Source organism: Pleurodeles waltl, chromosome 6, assembly GCF_031143425.1.
Source record: "Pleurodeles waltl isolate 20211129_DDA chromosome 6, aPleWal1.hap1.20221129, whole genome shotgun sequence".
NCBI classification, from domain to species: domain Eukaryota; kingdom Metazoa; phylum Chordata; class Amphibia; order Caudata; family Salamandridae; genus Pleurodeles; species Pleurodeles waltl.
Genome location: NC_090445.1, coordinates 1505731071 through 1505752431, shown reverse-complemented (window position 1 = coordinate 1505752431; position 21361 = coordinate 1505731071). Strand labels below are relative to the sequence as shown.

Here is a 21361-nt window from a genome sequence, read left to right as displayed (position 1 = left end):
TATTTTGTACTTCTTTTTTTGACTACTTGACTTAAACTGATCCATACTGCTTGTATTAACCATATTCATTTTTGGACTTGTAGTCCCATGCGATGTTCGTCTTTTGAAACTTTATACATATTTACACTTGTAACATGTCATTGTATTAACACAATCTCTTTAGTTTGCATCTGATTCTACCTCTACTTTGCACTCTGTAACTATATAGAGACCCTCCTCTTACTGACTGGATCCTATACACTATTTTCAAACTTTAACTTGTGTTACCAGGCAGTCTTTACTTCTGACCTATGATCACTGCTGACTTTGACCATAATATGGGTCTTTTATCCACTTGCATGACTCTCTCACCCTCCCCTTCACCTTAATTATAACTTATTTCTTTTTCATCACTTCAATATGGCTGCCGTCTTGCCCCACTAATTCAAGAGCTTTTACACACATTTCTTATCAGCGCTTAGTCCTTTTTCAATTGTTACCATTACCGACACACACGCTTATTATGTGTCACGCTCGTAGACTTGCACCTTTGTTTTTGGACCGACCGGACCACTTTTCTCGCTCCGCGCGGTGATGCGGTAAGATTATATGTCTTGTTTGTTCCTTACTCATCTAACGCTCCGCTTGGTGCTTATTGCTCAGAACTGCAATGTCATTTTCTACTGCTAACAGTTTTATAGACTGGCATGTGTAACGCGGACTCGGCATGCTTACCGATGCCGTGTGATCTTTTTATACGAGCCTGGCATTCTTAATGTTACAGTTATGACCACGGTACAAGGGCCAAATTATTTCTCTTCATGTGGCTTAGGTCGCATTTTAATGGTTGCAGTTTGGGACTAATCTTTGCCTTTTAAAACTGAGGGGCTCTTCCCAATTGGAGCAATTATTACAATATCTAGCAGCGTTCACGCACTTTCCATTGCTTAACTTGTGTGCCTTGAGCACTAAGTGCCATTTCTGGACTAGTCCGTGTTTTTATCTGTTTTGGTAATTACTCGCTACCACTAGATAAACATTTTCGTTTCTGCTCACCCAATGCTGGATAAACTTTTTTCGCTTCCCTTCCCTTCTCACCTCCATGCAGGTTTTTGTGGTTGAGGCTTATCAGGGACTTTTCAGTCTTCACAGTCACTACTGGAACTCCAAGTACCCCATGTTCTAGAGAGACTACCATTAACAGACCTTTCCAGGTATTGTAGTACCTTGGATAACATTTTTTTTTCCACTTTTACTTATTCTTTAGATTTCACAGTGACCAATTACTGCCAATTCTGAATTCTTATTTTTTCAGATCTACATCCACTAGCCTTCTGCAGGCACTCCAACATTTCCTAGCTGGCCGGATGGTCTAGGTACATTTGTGTTTTTAACCCTCTCACCTTCACCAATTTTAACTCTTCTCAAACACGTTCTAGCACCTATATGGGCTCATATTGCTAATCTGGAGCACACTCCCCACTTGACAGCACCATGGCTGTTCTGTATATGCTCTTAGGATTTTTTTTCACTTGGGGTGTCCCTCTAATTGCACAACAACCAGAGTCCTTTCTGATTGTTTATCGTGCCATGCCTACCCTCTCTCTTCTCTTCTCACTTGGGTCGCACATTGCTTGCTACCTTCCTTTTTGTACACAAACATTAGTTTACCATTTTACACAAATTGTGTTTCGTAAAGTATGGGTATCGTTACATACAAGTTTGTTTATATCATTGTTTTGCAGCCTTGATGAAGTCACCTGAGTGACGAAACACGTGTTGGCTGTATTTTGAAGAACGCGTTATCTGTATTGAGGCAAACTGTGCCTCCAATTAAAGATACCTTCTCCAACGGACTTGGGACACTTACGTATTCTTTCTCCAACTCCAGCATCCTACTAGGGATACAAATCCTTGCTATTTGATCAGACTTTACATTGGTGTGCTGTGGTTGCATTGTGTTTCTGTAAAATCTCTGCCTGTCCCCCTACTTCTGTTCTCTTCTGGGCATATAAAGGTACCGCTGGACCAACAGTAATCGGTAGCGATATTGCATCTGGGGCTGCTCTAGCACCCGTGCCCTGTGTGAGTGGTACTCCCTTTGCCTAATTCATAACTTGTGCGAGATCTACCGAAGTCTCTGTCAACTGGTTAAACTTCGACATACTCTGTGTCTGTGCTGGTTGCAATAACATTGGAGTCGGGTCAGTCTGGACCAACATTGGCTGCGGGAGCACCTGCTCCCTCGGCACTACAATATTTGAAACAGTCTCAAGAATTGGTACATCTGGATTAATCCTTGTTACCGATGGTGTATGTACCTGAGCCTGAGCTACCGCACTCGTTCCTGCAACTGGTGTGCTCTGTACTGCCCCCGGTAACTGTCCTCCTTCTGCTTGTACAGTGCCCGCGGCTCCATGGGATGTTCCAGGAGTAGCAAGAGGGGCTGTAGCACTAGTCCCTGGACCCCCTGCATAAGTCGTCATAGGTGGATGTCTATCTCTCAGTAACTGTATAATGAGATCATCAACATCAGAATCATCGTTGTCCACATGAAACTTCTTTATTTTCTTCTTTCCCTCACTTTCTTCTTCTTTGCCATTGTCCCCTTTATCTGACCCGTCACTCTCTGTGATTGAGGCCAACAATTTAATCTCCTTCATAGTTGCCATTCTCCATCTCTCTTGCTCCCAATTCCACCTAGCTTCGGCTAGTGACTTTTCTGCCTTCTTTATCCTTCTGTTCAACTTCAGCTCTTGCTGCTGTCTGGTCACTAACTCCCAAACTACTAAAGCCTCAAACTGTGCCGGTCTCGGTCTCATGTCATACAGTGATAATTGCAACTGATCCAAAACTCTCAAATTGAAAGTTCCATGCTCTGGAAAAGCTAAGGTTCCTTGATTCTTAGTCAGTTTACACCATTGTTTTAACCAAAGACACAAAGCTATGCCCTTTTCCGTCATTACGAGATGCACCAGAGAATCCTCCGGGTGGGGGGTGGTTCCCCCACTGACGCTTTAATGTAAGAATCACCTCTCACCACATTCTTTAATGGCTTGAAAAACCTCATCTTGCCTGTTTTTGTGTACTATAAATTCAATAAATGAAATGACTTTTACTCCCAAGATTCCCTTCACCCGTTTACTCAAACAATTGCCTCTCGTGGACTGCTGCCAATCCGGTTGCGGCTCTTCTAACTAACTAGCCTATCCCAGCGCGGCCCACACTGACGTCACACTGACTCACAGCGGCTGACAAAGTCTTGCGGCTCGTCCTCCTCAACTCAATTTCACTCAACTAATGCAATTTTATTGCGAGCGTCTTCACCAAATAATAACTAAAACAGACCTGCTGGTTTACTACAGGAAGGAACACTATCGCTTCAGGGACTGTGACCGGACGGGTTCAAGGATGACACAAAGAGATATAATTGGTTTGTCTTGGATGTGATTTATTAGAGTTCTATGATTAAATAGTACTTCATGTACGTTTTTCTTGTGCTGTTTCTTTTTCCAGTTCGTTGTCCTTTTCCTGGATGTTTCACCTCTTCCTTGGTTTTCTCTCTGGCAGGGCTCCCAGGAAGCGCATGTGAGGGAAAGAACAAGAAAAGTACCAGTAAGTTCCTTTTCTCCTCTTGCCTCTTTCCTTCTTCCCTACCCTTTATTTCTCTCTCTTCTCCTTTGTACCATAGGTACTTTTCTCTCTCTTTCTCTGGACTTTTTGTGTCTCTGTCTCTCTCTCTCTCTCTCTGTCACCTCTTCTGTCTGTAGTGCTCTATGTCTCCCTTATCTCCTACAAGTATCTTTTAGTATCCGGTCTTTCCTTTGTTTCTTCTCTTCCACTGCCTTTTCCCTTGATCTCTCAGTCTTTGTAGATTCTGTTGCGTATTTCTTCTTCCCCTTCTTTTCTTTCTAGCTTCCTGCCTGTTCTCGTTCTGATTTCTTTCCAAAAACAAAACTTAACCACCTTGGTTTCCTGTCTTGGGTTGGTTTCTTACTATGGTATGTCTTTCCTCGGTTTTGGTATTGTCTTGCATAGGTTTTTTCTTTCTTTCTTCTCCTTTCCTCTTCTTTTCTTTCTCCCACTGCCCCTTGGGTTTTGTTTCCTTTCTCTTCCCGGCCTCCCGCTCCCTCTTGTGCCCCTTTTCCCGGCTCCCGGAACGCACCTGAGACTGCCACGCTTCTCCTGAAGCGTGGCGGGTCGGATCACGTTCCGCCTCCTGGGACGCCGAGAAGTCCGTTTCTTCGTCCACTTCTTCTTCTCCTTCCCGCTTCCGTTGGTCTGCACTGTTCCATCCTCCAGCACCACTGCTCACTGCTCCTCCGTTGTCCGCTTTCCTTCTCGCGATTAACAGCGTTTCAGTTCGCCGAAGTCCCGCCTTTAATTCCGGAAATGATCCCTGATTGGCTCCCTCTGTTTGAAGAGCCATAACACGGGTGGCAGCGCCAGCACCAGTCGGGTTTGTGTGCGGGCCACAGCAGGCCGGCCCGTCACATACACTCCCCCTAGCGAGCGGCTGATAGAGGCGCTCCAAACTCGGGTAGCGCGATAAATAGTTAGCGTTTGTCATGAGGGACCCTGGGTTATGTCGTATCTGAAAGGAAAAAGGCTGGAATGAGAGGAACCATCTGAGTACACAGGCATTGGTATCCTTGTTGTGGGCAAGCCTGGTTAGGGGAGCATAGTCAGTCACTAAAGTAAATGTTCTTCCTGCTAAGTAATAACTCAGGGACTCCAGCGACCACTTGATAGCCAAACATACTTTCTCTAATGTGAGGGTAATGATGTTTCCGTGGAAGGAGGTTGCAACTTATAAACACGATAGGGTGTAGGGACCCATCGTCTTGTTCTTGGGAAAGGACGGCCCGAGTCCTACATCTGAGGCATCGGTTTGTACCACAAAGGGTTTTTGAAAATCCGGACAACACAACACCGGTCCGGATGTTAAAGTGGTTTTTAGCGTTTCAAAGCTTTGTCTTTCCTTAGCCAACAGAGAGGGAAATGTATTTGGACATGATTTCTTCAACAGGCCTGTAAGAGGCCCAGCTATGGTGGAGAATTAGGGTATGAAGCGTCTATAATATCCTATGAGTCCCAGAAAAGCTCGTACATCTTTCTTTGTGCGAGGAAGGGGAATCTGAGTGATTGCCTGTATTATTTCTACCTGGGGTCTAACTTGTCCCTCTCCTAGTATATATCCCAGATATTTAATCATCTTGTGTCCCAATTTACATTTCTCTGGGTTAGCTGAAATGTTGGCTTCCCTCAAGGCCTGTAGGATGTTATCTAAGTGTTTGAGGTGTTCTTCCCAGGTCATGCTGTAAACTACGATATTGTCGTGATATGCCGCTGCATACTGATGGTAAGGTCGAAGTATTCTGTCTATAAGTCTTTGAACGGTGGCTTGGGCCCCATGGAGACCAAATGTGAGGACCGTGAAGTGATAAAGGCCGGAGGTGGTAGCAAATGTGGTCTTTTCTTTGTCTTCTGGTCGTAAGGGTATTTGCCAGTACCCTTTTATCAGATCCAAGGTGGACATATAGCGGGCTTGTCCCAGTCTATCAAGGAGTTCATCTATGCGGGGCATGGGGTATGCGTCAAATTGAGATAGAGCGTTGACTCGCCTAAAGTCAACACAAAAGCAGGTACTTCCATCGGGTTTTGGTACTGATACCACCGGGGACCACCATGGACTGGTGGATGGTTCGATGATACCTGCGTCTAACATAGTTTTTACTTCTTGCTCTATGAGTTTCTTTTTCGCCTCAGGGATTCAATAGGGCCGTTGTCTAACCACAGTGTCAGTAGTTATACGAATGGCGTGTTGTATTAAAGACGTTTGCCTTGGGGCTTTTGAGAATACTTCTCTATTGTTCTTGACCAAGTTGCTAAGTTGCACACGGTACGGGTGTCCGGAAGTGTGGGGTTCAGTTGGGGTTTAGGATCTTCCTGTGGGGGGTCAGTTGGGAGGGGAGGGAGGGGATCTCATCATTTGTCTTGTTTGTGACATAATAGGCGGGGTGTTCATCTGTGGGTTCATACCATTTAAAAAAAAGATTAATGTGATATATCTGTTCCCTTCCCGTACCCTGGGGTATGGCGAGTCTATATGTGGTAGGATTGATCTGCTCTAGGACTTCATATGGACCTTGCCATCGGGCTAGTAATTTATTAGCACAACTGGGTAATAGTACCAACGCTTTGTCCCCCACCTTCAGACTTCGATATGCACTTTTAGTGTCGTACCACTTTTTTTGATTATTTTGGGCCTCTCTTAGTGCGGTATGGGCCTCTTCCCATACCGTATGAAGGTTTTCCCTCAATTCTCGGGTATATGTTAAAATGCCTTTTACCTCTTCTTCTGTCTCTTCCCAGTGTTCTGCTAACATCTCTAAAAGCGTACGGGCTGTCTTCCGAATAACAACTCGATGGGACTATGGGCCAGATGTAGCAAACAATTGCGAGTCGCAAATGGCCCGAATTGCACTTTGCGACCCTGCAAAATCGGAAATGGGATGCAAAAATCCCATTTCCGTAGTGCAAATTGCGATGCGAGCCATTACCGACACGCAAAAATTGCGACATGATTTTGTGACCCGCAAATAGGAAGATGCAATTTGCGAGTCGCAAACCATATGAAAAAGCCACTCGCAAATTGCGACTAGTCGCAAAAAGCCCATTTTGCACACCCAAATTACCACTAAGTCAGAGCAGGTGGTAACCAGAACCAAAGTATAAAAGGAGACCCAGAAGGCATCTGGGTTACTCAAAATGGCTGAAATATATGTGATAGCAAGGAGGAGGAGAGTTCACGTCGCACAGCAGAGGAGGAGGAGGAGCCAGAGACAGGAGAGGATATACAGAACCAGGCAGACACTTTTCCAACAAACTGAGGAGTAGATTTATGACAAATACAGACTCAGCAGTGCAGCAATTTTAGAATGAATTGCTCTACTCAATCCGCAGCTTCAACGACAGACTGTGCGCGGCAGCGCCATCCCCACACATGTGCAAGTGCTATGCTCACTGCACCTCCTGGCCTCAGGTAGCTATCAGGGGGTCATTGCTGTGGCAGGTGAGGTATCCCAAAGTGCACTCTCACGTTTCTTCAGATGTTTCCTAGATGCCATACTCACACACATGTCCAGATACATATACCTACCCAGGAATGAGGCAGAAATTATTAGCACCAAGTTGGAATTCTACAGAATTGCCAACTTCCCACATGTAATAGGGTGTGTAGATGGGACACATATACAAATATGCCCTCCTACAAATCTGGAATATCTGTTACGCAATCGGAAGTGTACCCACTCACTGAACATCCAGGTGGTATGTGACGCCCATTATGTCATCACTGACATGGTAGCCAAATTACCAGGGAGTACACATGACTCTTACATTTTCAGGCACAGTGGGATTCACCAACGCCTAGAACGTGGGGAGTTTGGAGACGGATATCTCTTAGGTATTGCTGAAGACACCCTGAAGCCATACACACAGGTCACTGTAGAAACCATCCATGCCCTGCTAACATTGCTTATTTTTGCCAAACAGGTCACAGTGCATATGCGCTACGGCCATGGATACTTACCCCTTACCTAACACCCAGCAATGAGAATGAGAGGCGATACAACAGTGCACATAGGCGGACCAGAAATGTCATAGAAAGGACCTTTGGACTGTTAAAGGCAAGATTCCGATGCCTCCACTGAAGTGGAGGTGCGCTCCAGTATGCCCCAATAACAGCATTCAAGATCGTTGGAGCATGCGCAATACTACACAACATTGCCACCAGACGTGGGCTACATCTCACCCCTGCAGACCCTGATTGGGCGCCAGCCTGGGGATAGAAGCATTGCAAATCAAGGCAGACAGAGACGGGACCACATTGCAAACCAATACTTTGGAAGGTACGTGGCAACAGACACCACACTCACCAATGTCACACACAAAGAGCCCAGTTGTGTAGTGGATCAAACAAAACATTTTAATAAGTGAACCCAATAACTAAAGAACAGAACTGTCGGTAAGGGGCTGTACATGTCCACCCTTAATGAGGACACATTAACTGCATGTGCCTCATGAGTCCTGCAGTGTTTGTGCCTAACACCTCCTCCTGGTTCTCCCAGCATGGCTCGTGCCAGGTGGGTCAGCAGACCCCTGACATTCACTGCCACTCCACAGTACACGTGTGTCTGTGGCAGATGCACTGCTGATAGTGGACCCCTCCTAACTGTCCTGAGGGGTCTCACCCGTGCCCCTTGCCACCTGCCTGGTCTCCAATATGTCCACAGCGTGGCTAATGCAGCCCAGTCCCCGCACCACATCCCCTGCAAAGTGGCCCAGTTCCACCTGCAGGCTCACGGTCCGTTGTGACAGGCCTGTGGTGTTCAATGCAAGACGGACAATGGACGCTGCCATGCGGTCAAATCGCTGTACTAGTTGGCGCTCACGGCGCCTTGCACTTTGTCTCTCAGCCACCAGTTCCATCACCAGTTGGCGGATTGATAGTGGGAGGTCACTGACATTGTCATTCAGTCTTGTGAACTGTGTGTTCACTTCTGCCAGGCCATGTCTGAAATTGTGTTCCATCCTCTGCATTGCCCCTGAGATCATCCTCAATTGCCTTGTTTGCAGGCGCTGACCAGATAGGAGGGAAGCCTCAACTGCAGACATGGATGCCTCACCAATATCCTCCTGGGCCACTGACTGGACCTGGACTCTGCGTCTGCGATGCAGTGGTGCTTCTGGCTCTTGCTGTCTCACAGTATGGCTGGGACCAGGTGTCGTGTCTCCTTCCTCCATGTCCAGTTCTTCATCTGAAGGGGACTGTGGTGGTGTTGTGCTGGGCCCTGTATTGGCTGCTGCAGTCTCCTGCCCTGCCTGTGGCCTGCTGTCTTCACCCTGGATGGTGTGGTTGGTGGGGGTGTCTTGTGGGAGACCTGTGGGACATACGGAACACACTGTCGTCTCTAACATCTGTTGTATGCCTCATAATAAACATTTGCCTATATGCTGCCTACTGTACTACATTGCCCATAATGCACCATTCTGGTGGTTGCTAGTCTGGACTGGAGCTAGTCTGGTTGTGCATGCTGCTGTGTACTGGGTGAGTGTGGGTATAGCATTTATAGGTGTACATGCATGTTACATGGTACTCACTTTTGGATGTCCCTTGCGCTGACGTGTCCAGTGCTCCAATTCCTGACACTGCCTCAGGCTCCAGTGTCTGCTCCACCAATTCCTCCATGGCTGTGGGTGGTGGGATGGTGGATATGCCTCCTCCTGTGCCCCTCATCTCCCTGAGGCGCTCTGCCACCCTCTCCTTTGTCCTGGAGCGCAGGTCGTACCACCGTTTATTAATTTCTTCTATGCTCCTGTGGCTCACCCCAATGGCATTGATCCTCTCCTGGATTTCCTGCCAGATCCTCCTCTTGTCTGTGTCTGGGACACTCAGGGCTGCCTTTCCAAAGAGCTGGTCATGGTGCTGGCAGCATTCTTCTGTCAGCACCTCAAGTTCCTTCTCTGAGAATTTCAATTTCCTCTTCCTTCCTGCACTGCCTGTGTCTTCCATGGTAGCAGCTGTTCCTCCAGGTAGTTGCTCTGCAGTTTGAAAAGGGTGTGGTCCTCCCTCCTCCCAGGTGTATTTGATGTCTTCCTGGCTCTGATGTCATCAGCAAGAGCCAGGAAGTGTGTTTCCAACTGTTTTGCTGCACCTGCATGCAATTTGCGGCACAGTCGCAATTTGCGACACCCGACTCGCAAATTGCGAGTTCGCTTTTAGCGAGGTCGCAAAAAGCGACCTCGCTAACAGCGGACTCGCAATCTGCGGTGCGACATCATTTGCGAGTCGCAAATTGGTGTCGCTTTTTTTTGTTGGATCCCATTTTGCGAGTCGGAAATTACGAGTCGCAATGACTCGCAATTTCCGACTCGCAAATTGTTTCCTTCCTACATCTGGCCCTATGTCCTGTAGATGCCTGAACGTGGGTGCTTATGGCATAGAGTACTAGGGGCAACTTCTTTTACCAATCCCTTCCTGCTTCTGAAATACTTTTACGCAGTAGTGATTTAATAGTTTTAATATATCGTTCCACTAGTCCGTCTGTTTGAGGATGGTAAACGGAAGTTCTTATTTGTGTAACCCCTAGGGCACGGCATACCTCTGCCATAAGTCTTGACATAAATGGAGTTCCATGATCCGTGAGGATTTCCTTAGGAAATCCAACTCGAGAAAAAAATTCGATCATAGCCTGGGCAATGGTTTTTGTATACATACTGGGGATTGGTATGGCTTCGGGATAATGGGTCGCGTAGTCGACTAATACCAGAATGTACTGACGTCCTTTTATCGAAGGAGTTAGGGGTCCTACAATGTCTAACCCGACTATAGTGAAAGGGGTTTCTATAATGGGAAGAGGTTGGAGGGGAGCTGGTCGATAAGGGGAGGGTTTTAGGAGTTTACATTTTTGGCATTCTGAGCAATGCTTCCTAATATCTCCGAACACCCCAGGCCAATAAAACTGCCGTAATACTGCTTCCTCTGTTTTCGCTCTCCCCATATGTCCTTCCCCATTATCGCCATGGGCTAACTGTAGGACCTGTTGCCTATGAGTTCGTGGTACTACTAACTGTAATGCTCTTTCCCCCGAATTGGAGGGGCTTCTACTGTATACAACAAATTATTTTTAAGCACAAATTTGGGACCTACCACTTGTCCATCCGGTTGTAAGGCTTGGTGCCAAGCATTTTTCAGGATGGGGTCGTCATGTTGGCCTTGTCTAAAGTCTCCAGAGGTTGTGCAAACCATGGCTGAGGGGGAATTAGATTCTGGTTTCCTGGGGTCACGGAGGCTTTGATGTACCCGTCGTTGTTCTCTTTTCTGTTTTCTGCTGAGTTTGATCCGTGGTTTTCTGGTCTCTTCCTCGCTTGCTCCAAAGGGGGCCTCTTCCCACCATGTATTATTGATATGTTCTTGTCCTGCTTTCTCAAGGAGAGAAGTAAAGCCCCCGTGGTCCGTACAGAGGATGAGAACTTCACCCAGATTTGGAATCACCCCTACAGTGATCACTTTGTCATCTCCTTTCCAGTTAAGGTGGACTGTAGCCACAGGATAGGGTAGTTGATCTCCGTGTACACATGCTATTAGAACTTGACTCTGTGGGTTCTCTTGCTGGGGTAGGACCAAATTTTGTCGGATCACATTTTGACTGCACCCAGAATCCACTAGAGCCGTCCTTTCTATATCATTAAGTAGGACCGTTAGAGTATAGGTAGGTCTCTTACCTCCAGACCATAGTACTCGTCCTTTCATCAGCCCTATCTCCATTGGTTCTTCTGGGTCTTTTTTTAATGGACAATTACGGGCAATATGCCCCCATTCAGAACAATGATAACATTGTGGCCCTGTGGTTGGATAACTCGGAGCTGTGGAGGCAGCAGGGAGAGCCTGATCAGAGCTATGCATGGTCGATGGTCGAAGGGCTACAGTCTTGGCTAGCCCCGGTCATGCAGGGTTAGAAGGGGGATGTCTGCCGGGGACACTACGAAAATCAGGGGCCCGATGATAGGTGCAGGCCAGGTCTACAGCGGTCTGGTTAGTTAACCCCGGGTGTTGTCTAACCCAATTCCGGGTACTGGGGGAAAGGGCGTTCAGATACTGTTTGAGTACTATTGTATTGAACATCTCCTTTCTCGTGGTATCTGTGGGGTGTAGCCATTTCCCCCCTGCATGGTGCACCCAGTAATACAGTCTGCGGGGGTTCTCTTGATGCTGCCACTTTGTCTGTCGAAACTTCGTTCTATAACTCTCCCTATCCAATCCTATGTGTTCCAGAATTGCCTTCTTCAGTACTGTATAGGGAAGGGTTCCTCCGGGGTTTATCGCCTGGTAGGCGGTTTGCAACTGTCCAGTGAGTTATGGGGCGATGTATTGACCCCACTTGTCTTCAGGCCAGTTAGCAGTGCTGGCTACCCTCTCAAAATTAGTAAAAAAAGAATCTGGATCCTCTTGTTCATGATATTTTTGGAGCACGCTGCTCGGTACATTAGGATGTACCTTAGTGTGGGCAATGGTGTCAGTCAGTTTGCCTAGGGCCGTTTCATGAACCAACTGGTTGTTTGCTATTATGGTGGCTTGACTTATCAGAGCAGTTTGTAAGGCCTCCCGATCCTCCTTAGCCTCTTTAAGTTGTTGTTCCCAGACTAATTGTAGGTGCCGTTGTCCTTCGGCCAGCTGGGCTATCATGTCCGCCAAGGTGGGTTTTTCCTCCATATCGTCAATGGTCTTCCTTTAGAATCCTACTTCTGACACCACTTGTGACTGGACGGGGTCAAGGACGACACGAAGAGATATAATTGGTTTGTCTTGGATGTGATTTATTAGAGTTCTATGATTAAATAGTACTTCATTTACGTTATTCTTGTGCTGTTTCTTTTTCCCGTTCATTGTCCTTTTCCTGGATGTTTCACCTCTTCCTTGGTTTTCTCTCTGGCAGGGCTCCCAGGAAGCGCATGTGAGGGAAAGAACAAGAAAAGTACTGGTAAGTTCCTTTTCTCCTGTTTCTCCTGTTGCCTCTTTCCTTCTTCCCTACCCTTTATTTCTCTCTATTCTCCTTCGTACCGTAGGTACTTTTCTCTCTCTTTCGCTGGACTTTTTGTGTCTCTGTGTCTCTCTCTCTCTTTCTCTCTGTCACCTCTTCTGTCTGTAGTGCCCTATGTCTCCCTTATCTCCTACAAGTATCTTTTAGTATCCGGTCTTTCCTTTGTTTCTTCTCTTCCACTGCCTTTTCCCTGGGTCTCTCAGTCTTTGTAGAGTCTGTTGCGTATTTCTTCTTCCCTTTCTTTTCTTTCTAGCTTCCTGCCTGTTCTCGTTCTGATTTCTTTCCAAAAACAAAACATAACCACCTCGGTTTCCTGCCTTGGGTTGGTTTCTTACCATGGTGTGACTTTCCTCGGTTTTGGTATTGTCTTGCATAGGTTTTTTCTTTATTTCTGCTCCTTTCCCCTTCTTTTCTTTCTCCCACTCCCCCTTGGGTTTTGTTTCCTTCTTCTCCCGACCTCCCGCTCCCTCTTGGATTTAGTTTCTGTCTTCTCCCGACCTCCTGCTCCCTCTTGGGGTTTCTTCCTTTCTCCTCCCGACCTCCCGCTCCCTCTTGTGCCCCTTTTCCCGGCTCCCTGCACGCACCTGAGACTGCCACGCTTCTCCTGAAGCGTGGCTGGTCGGATCGCGTTCCGCCTCCTGGGACGCCGAGAAGTCAGTTTCTTCGTCCGCTTCTTCTTCTCCTTCCCGCTTCCGTTGGTCTGCACTGTTCCGTCCTCCAGCGCCACTGCTCACTGCTCCTCCGTTGTCCGCTTTCCTTCTCGCGATTACCGGCGTTTCAGTTCGCCGAAGTCCCGCCTTTAAATCTGGAAATGATCCCTGATTGGCTTCCTCTGTTTGAGGAGCCGTAACACGGGTGGCAGCGCCAGCACCAGTCGGGTCTGTGTGCGGGCCACAGCAGGCCGGCCCATCACATACACTCCCCCTAGCGAGCGGTTGATAGAGGCGCTCCGAACTCGGGTAGCGCGATAAATAGTTAGCGTTTGTCATGAGGGACCCTGGGTTATGTCGTATCTGAAAGGAAAAAGGCTGGAGTGAGAGGAACCATCTGAGTACACAGGCACTGGTATCCTTGTTGTGGGCAAGCCAGGTTAGGGGAGCATGGTCAGTCACTAAAGTAAATGTTCTTCCTGCTAAGTAATAACGCAGGGACTCCACCGACCACTTGATAGCCAAACATTCTTTCTCTAATGTGAGGGTAATGATGTTCCCGTGGAAGGAGGTTGCAACTTATAAACACGATAGGGTGTAGGGACCCATCGTCTTGTTCTTGGGAAAGGACGGCCCTGAGTCCTACATCTGAGGCATCGGTTTGTACCACAAAGGGTTTTTGAAAATCTGGACAACACAACACCGGTCCAGATGTTAAAGTGGTTTTTAGCGTTTCAAAGCTTTGTCTTTCCTTAGCCAACAGAGAGGGAAATTTGTTTGGACATGATTTCTTCAAGAGGCCTGTAAGAGGCCCAGCTATGGTGGAGAATTGGGGTATGAAGCGCCTATAATATCCTACGAGTCCCAGAAAAGCTCATACATCTTTCTTTGTGCGGGGAAGGGGAATCTGAGTGATTGCCTGTATTTTTTTTACCTGGGGTCTAACTTGTCCCTCTCCTAGTATATATCCCAGATATTTAATCATCGTGTGTCCCAATTTACATTTCTCTGGGTTAGCTGAAAGGTTGGCTTCCCTCAAGGCCTGTAGGATGTTATCTAAGTGTTTGAGGTGTTCTTCCCAGGTCATGCTGTAAACTACGATATTGTCGTGATATGCCGCCGCATACTGATGGTAAGGTCGAAGTATTCTGTCTATACGTCTTTGAAAGGTGGCTGGGGCCCCATGGAGACCAAATGTGGGGACCGTGAAGTGATAAAGGCCGGAGGGGGTACCAAATGTGGTCTTTTCTTTGTCTTCTGGTCGTAAGGGTATTTGCCAGTACCCTTTTATCAGATCCAAGGTGGACATATAGCGGGCTTGTCCCAGTCTATCAAGGAGTTCGTATATGCGGGGCATGGGGTATGCGTCAAACTGCGATACAGCTTTGACTCGCCTAAAGTCAACACAAAAGCGGGTACTTACATCAGGTTTTGGTACTAATACCACCGGGGAACACAATGGACTGGTGGATGGTTCGATGATACCTGCGTCTAACATAGTTTTTACTTCTTGCTCTATGAGTTTCTTTTTCGCCTCAGGGATTCAATAGGGCCGTTGTCTAACCACAGTGTCAGTAGTTATACGAATGGCAAGTTGTATTAAAGACGTTTGCCTTGGGGTTTTTGAGAATACGTCTCTATTGTTCTTGGCCAAGTTGTTAAGTTGCATACGGTACGGGTGTCCGGAAGTGTGAGGTTCAGTTGGGGTTTAGGATCTTCCTGTGGAGGGTCAGTTGGGAGGGGAGGGAGGGGGATCTCATCATTTGTCTCGTTTGTGACATAATAGGCGGGGTGTTCATCTGTGGGTTCATACCATTTTTTAAAAAGATTAATGTGATATATCTGTTCCCTTCCCATACCCTGGGGTATGGCGAGTCTATATGTGGTAGGATTGATCTGCTCTAGGACTTCATATGGACCTTGCCATCGGGCTAGTAATTTATTATCATAACTGGGTAATAGTACCAATGCTTTGTCCCCCACCTTCAGACTTTGATATGCACTTTTAGTGTCGTACCACTTTTTTTGATTATTTTGTGCCTCTCTTAGTGCGGTATGGGCCTCTTCCCATACCGTATGAAGGTTTTCCCTCAATTCTCGGGTATATGTTAAAATACCTTTTACCTCTTCTTCTGTCTCTTCCCAGTGTTCTGCTAACATCTCTAAAAGCGTACGGGGCTGTCTTCTGAATAACAACTCGAAGGGACTATGGGCCAGATGTAGCAAACAATTGCGAGTCGCAAATGGCCCGAATTGCAATTTGCGACCCCGCAAAATCGGAAATGGGATGCAAAAATCCCATTTCCGTAGTGCAAATTGCGATGCGAGCCATTACTGACACGCAAAAATTGTGACATGATTTTGTGACCCGCAAATAGGAAGATGCAATTTGCGAGTCGCAAACCATATGAAAAAGCCACTCGCAAATTGCGACTAGTCGCAAAAAGCCCATTTTGCACACCCAAATTACCACTAAGTCAGAGCAGGTGGTAACCAGAACCAAAGTATAAAAGGAGACCAAGAAGGCATCTGGGTTACTCAAAATGGCTGAAATATATGTGATAGCAAGGAGGAGGAGAGTCCACGCCGCACAGCAGAGGAGGAGGAGGACCCAGAGACAGGAGAGGATATACAGAACCAGGCAGACACTTTTCCAACAAACTGAGAAGTAGATTTATGACAAATACAGACTCAGCAGTGCAGCAATTTTAGAATGAATTGCTCTACTCAATCCGCAGCTTCAACGACAGACTGTGCGCGGCAGCGCCATCCCCACACATGTGCAAGTGCTATGCTCACTGCACCTCTTGGCCTCGGGTAGCTATCAGGGGGTCATTGCTGTGGCAGGTGAGGTATCCCAAAGTGCACTCTCACGTTTCTTCAGATGTTTCCTAGATGCCATACTCACACACATGTCCAGATACATATACCTACCCAGGAATGAGGCAGAAATTAACAGCACCAAGTTGGAATTCTACAGAATTGCCAACTTCCCACATGTAATAGGGTGTGTAGACGGGACACATATACAAATATGCCCTCCTGCAAATCTGGAATATCTGTTCCGCAATCGGAAGTGTACCCACTCACTGAACATCCAGGTGGTATGTGACGCCCATTATGTCATCACTGACATGGTAGGCATATTACCAGGGAGTACACATGACTCTTAAATTTTCAGGCACAGTGGGATTCACCAACGCCTAGAACGTGGGGAGTTTGGAGACGGATATCTCTTAGGTATTGCTGAAGACACCCTGAAGCCATACACACAGGTCACTGTAGAAACCATCCATGCCCTGCTAACATTGCTTATTTTTGCCAAACAGGTGACAGTGCATATGCGCTACGGCCATGGATACTTACCCCGTACCTAACACCCAGCAATGAGAATGAGAGGCGATACAACAGTGCACATTTGCGGACCAGAAATGTCATAGAGAGGACCTTTACACTGTTAAAGGCAAGATTCCGATGCCTCCACAGAAGTGGAGGTGCGCTCCAGTATGCCCCAATAACAGCATTCAAGATCGTTGGCGCATGCGCAATACTACACAACATTGCCACCAGACGTGGGCTACATCTCACCCCTGCAGACCCTGATTGGGCGCCAGCCTGGGGATAGAAGCATTGCAAATCAAGGCAGACAGAGACGGGACCACATTGCAAACCAATACTTTGGAAGGTACGTGGCAACAGACACCACACTCACCAATGTCACACACAAAGAGCCCAGTTGTGTAGTGGATCAAACAAAACATTTTAATAAGTGAACCCAATAACTAAAGAACAGAACTGTCGGTAAGGGGCTGTACATGTCCACCCTTAATGAGGACACATTAACTGCATGTGCCTCATGAGTCCTGCAGTGTTTGTGCCTAACACCTCCTCCTGGTTTGCCCAGCATGGCTCGTGCCAGGTGGGTCAGCAGACCCCTGACATGCACTGCCACTCCACAGTACATGTGTGTCTGTGGCAGATGCACTGCTGATAGTGGACCCTTCCTCACTGTCCTGAGGGGTCTCACCTGTGCCCCTTGCCACCTGCCTGGTCTCCAACATGTCCACAGCGTGGCTAATGCAGCCCAGTCCCCGCCACATCCCCTGCAAAGTGGCCCAGTTCCACCTGCAGGCTCACGGTCCGTTGTGACAGGCCTGTGGTGTTCAATGCAAGACGGACAATGGACGCTGCCATGCGGTCAAATTGTTGTACTAGTTGGCGCTCACGGCGCCTTGCACTTTGTCTCTCAGCCACCAGTTCCGTCACCAGTTGGCGGATTGATAGTGTGAGGTCACTGACATTGTCATTCAGTCTTGTGAACTGTGGGTTCACTTCTGCCAGGCCATGTCTGAAATCGTATTCCATCCTCTGCATTTCCCCTGAGATCATCCTCAATTGCCTTGTTTGCAGGCGCTGACCAGATAGGAGGGAAGCCTCAACTGCAGACATGGATGCTTCACCAATATCCTCCTGGGCCACTGACTCGACCTGGACTCTGCATCTGCGACGCAGTGGTGCTTCTGGCTCTTGCTGTCTCACAGTGTGGCTGGGACCAGGTGTCGTGTCTCCTTCCTCCATGTCCAGTTCTTCATCTGGAGGGGACTGTGGTGGTGTTGTGCTGGGCCCTGTATTGGCTGCAGCAGTCTCCTGCCCTGCCTGTGGCCTGCTGTCTTAACCCTGGATGGTGTGGCTGGTGGGGGTGTCTTGTGGGAGACCTGTGGGACATAGGGAACACACTGTCATCTCTAACATCTGTTGTATGCCTCATAATAAACATTTGCCTATTTGCTGCCTACTGTACTACATTGCCCATAATGCACCATTCTGGTGGTTGCTAGTCTGGACTGGAGCTAGTCTGGTTGTGCATGCTGCTGTGTACTGGGTGAGTGTGGGTATAGCATTTATAGGTGTACATGCATGTTACATGGTAATCACTTTTGGATGTCCCTTGCGCTGACGTGTCCAGTGCTCCAATTCCTGACACTGCCTCAGGCTCCAGTGTCTGCTCCACCAATTCCTCCATGGCTGTGTGTGGTGGGATGATGGATGGGCCTCCTCCTGTGCCCCTCATCTCCCTGAGGCGCTCTGCCACCCTCTCCTTTGTCGTGGAGCGCAGGTCGTACCACCGTTTATTAATTTCTTCTATGCTCCTGTGGCTCACCCCAATGGCATTGATCCTCTCCTGGATTTCCTGTCAGATCCTCCTCTTGTCTGTGTCTGGGACACTCAGGGCTGCCTTTCCAAAGAGCTGGTCATGGTGCTGGCAGCATTCTTCTGTCAGCACCTCAAGTTCCTTCTCTGAGAATTTCAATTTCCTCTTCCTTCCTGCACTGCCTGTGTCTTCCATGGTAGCAGCTGTTCCTCCAGGTAGTTGCTCTGCAGTTTGAAAAGGGTGTGGTCCTCCCTCCTCCCAGGTGTATTTGATGTCTTCCTTGCTCTGATGTCATCAGCAAGAGCCAGGAAGTGTGTTTCAACTGTTTTGCTGCACCTGCATGCAATTTGCGGTACAGTCGCAATTTGCGACACCCGACTCGCAAATTGCGAGTTCGCTTATAGCAAGGTCGCAAAAAGCAACCTCGCTAACAGCGGACTCGCAATCTGCGGTGCGACATCATTTGCGAGTCGCAAATTGATGTCGCTTTTTTTTGTTGGATCCCATTTTGCGAGTCGGAAATTGCTAATCGCAATGACTCGCAATTTCCGACTCGCAAATTTTTTCCTTCCTACATCTGGCCCTATATCCTGTAGATGCCTGAACGTGGGTGCTTATGGCATAGAGTACTAGGGGCAACTTCTTTTCCCAGTCCCTTCCTGCTTCTGAAATACTTTTACACAGTAGTGATTCAATAGTTTTATTATATCGTTCCACTAGTCCGTCTGTTTGAGGATGGTAAAATGAAGTTCTTATTTGTTTAACTCCTAAGGCACGGCATACCTCTGCCATAAGTCTTGACATAAATGGAGTTCCCTGATCCGTGAGGATTTCCTTAGGAAATCAAACTCGAGAAAAAAATTTGATCATAGCCTGGGCAATGGTTTTTGTATACATACTGGGGATTGGTATGGCTTCGGGATAATGGGTCGCGTAGTCGACTAATACCAGAATGTACTGACATCCTTTTATCGAAGGAGTTAGGGGTCCTACAATGTCTAACCCGACTCTAGTGAAAGGGGTTTCTATAATGGGAAGAGGTTGGAGGGGAGCTGGTCGATAAGGGGAGGGGTTTAGGAGTTGACATTTTTGGCATTCTAAGCAATGCTTCCTAATATCTCCGAATACCCCAGGCTAATAAAACTGCCGTAATACTGCTTCCTCTGTTTTCGCTCTCCCCATATGTCCTTCCCCATTATCGCCATGGGCTAACTGTAGGACCTGTTGCCTATGAGTTCGTGGTACTACTAACTGTAATGCTCTTTCCCCCGAATTGGAGGGGGTTCTATACAACAAATTATTTTTAATCACAAATTTGGGACCTACCACTTGTCCATCTGGTTGTAAGGCTTGGTGCCAAGCATTTTTCAGGGTGGGGTCGTCATGTTGGCCTTGTCTAAGGTCTCCAGAGGTTGTGCAAATCATGGCTGGGGGGGAATTAGATTCTGGTTTCCTGGGGTCACGGAGGCTTTGATGTACCCGTTGTTGTTCTCTTTTCTGTTTTCTGCTGAGTTTGATCCGTGGTTTTCTGGTCTCTTCCTCGCTTGCTCCAAAGGGGGCCTCTTCCCACCATGTATTATTGATATGTTCTTGTCCTGCTTTCTCAAGGAGAGAAGTAAAGCCCACGTAGTCCGTACCGAGGATGAGATCTTCGCCCAGATTTGGAATCACCCCTACAGTGATCACTTCGTCATCTCCTTTCCAGTTAAGGTGGACTGTAGCCACAGGATAGGGTAGTTGATCTCCGTGTACACATGCTATTAAAACTTGACTCTGTGGGTTCTCTTGCCGGGGTAGGACCAAATTTTGTCGGATCACATTTTGACTGCACATCCACTAGAGCCGTCCTTTCCATATCATTAAGTAGGATCGTTAGAGTATAGGTAGGTCTCTTACCTCCAGACCATAGTACTCGTCCTTTCATCAGCCGTGTCTCCATCGGTTCTTCTGGGTCTTTTTTTAATGGACAATTACGGGCAATATGCCCCCATTCAGAACAATGATAACATTGTGGCCCTGTGGTTGGATAACTCGGAGCTGTGGAGGCAGCAGGGAGAGCCTGATCAGAGCTTTGCATGGTCGATGGTCGAGGGGCTACAGTCTTGGCTAGCCCCGGTCATTCAGGGTTAGAAGGGGGATGTCTGCCGGGGACACTACGAAAATCAGGGGCCCGATGATAGGCGCAGGCCAGGTCTACAGCGGTCTGGTTAGTTAACCCCGGGTGTTGTCTAACCCAATTCCGGGTACTGGGGGAAAGGGTGTCCAGATACTGTTCGAGTACTATTGTATTGAACATCTCCTCTCTCGTGGTATCTGTGGGGTGTAGCCATTTTCCCCCTGCATGGTGCACCCAGTAATACAGTGTGCGGGGGTTCTCTTGATGCTGCCACTTTGTCTGTCAAAACTTTGTTCTATAACTCTCACTATCCAATCCTATGTGTTCCAGAATTGCCTTCTTCACTACTGTATAGGGAAGGGTTCCTCCGGGGTTTATCACCTGGTAGGCGGTTTGCAACTGTCCAGTGAGTTATGGGGCGATGTATTGACCCCACTTGTCTTCAGGCCAGTTAGCAGTGCTGGCTACCCTCTCAAAATTAGTAAACAAAAAATGTGGATCCTCTTGTTCATAATATTTTTGGAGCACGCTGCTCGGTACATTAGGATGTACCCTAGTGTGGGCAATGGTGTCGGTCAGTTTGCCTAGGGCCGTTTCATGAACCAACTGGTTGTTTGCTATTATGGTGGCTTGACTTATCAGAGCAGTTTGCAAGGCCTCCCGCTCCTCCTTAGCCTCTTTAAGTTGTTGTTCCCAGACTAATTGTAGGTGCCATTGTCCTTCGGCCAGCTGGGCTATCATGTCCGCCAAGGTGGGTTTTTCCTCCATGTCGTCAATGGTCTTCCTTTAGAATCCCACTTCTGACACCACATGTGACCGGACGGGGTCAAGGACGACACGAAGAGATATAATTGGTTTG

The 21361-nt window shown here is 47.6% G+C and overlaps 1 long non-coding RNA gene across 1 annotated transcript in view; it reads left to right on the top strand.

The window, feature by feature from the left end:
- Positions 1–12525, top strand: part of LOC138302155 (uncharacterized) — a 204242-nt gene extending 191717 nt beyond the window's left edge. Inside the window, exons 3-4 of the long non-coding RNA XR_011205312.1 lie at positions 3550–3594; positions 12480–12525. This is a non-coding gene — a long non-coding RNA (uncharacterized lncRNA). The remainder of the gene's footprint in view (positions 1–3549; positions 3595–12479) is intronic.
- The last annotated feature ends 8836 nt before the right edge of the window (positions 12526–21361 follow it).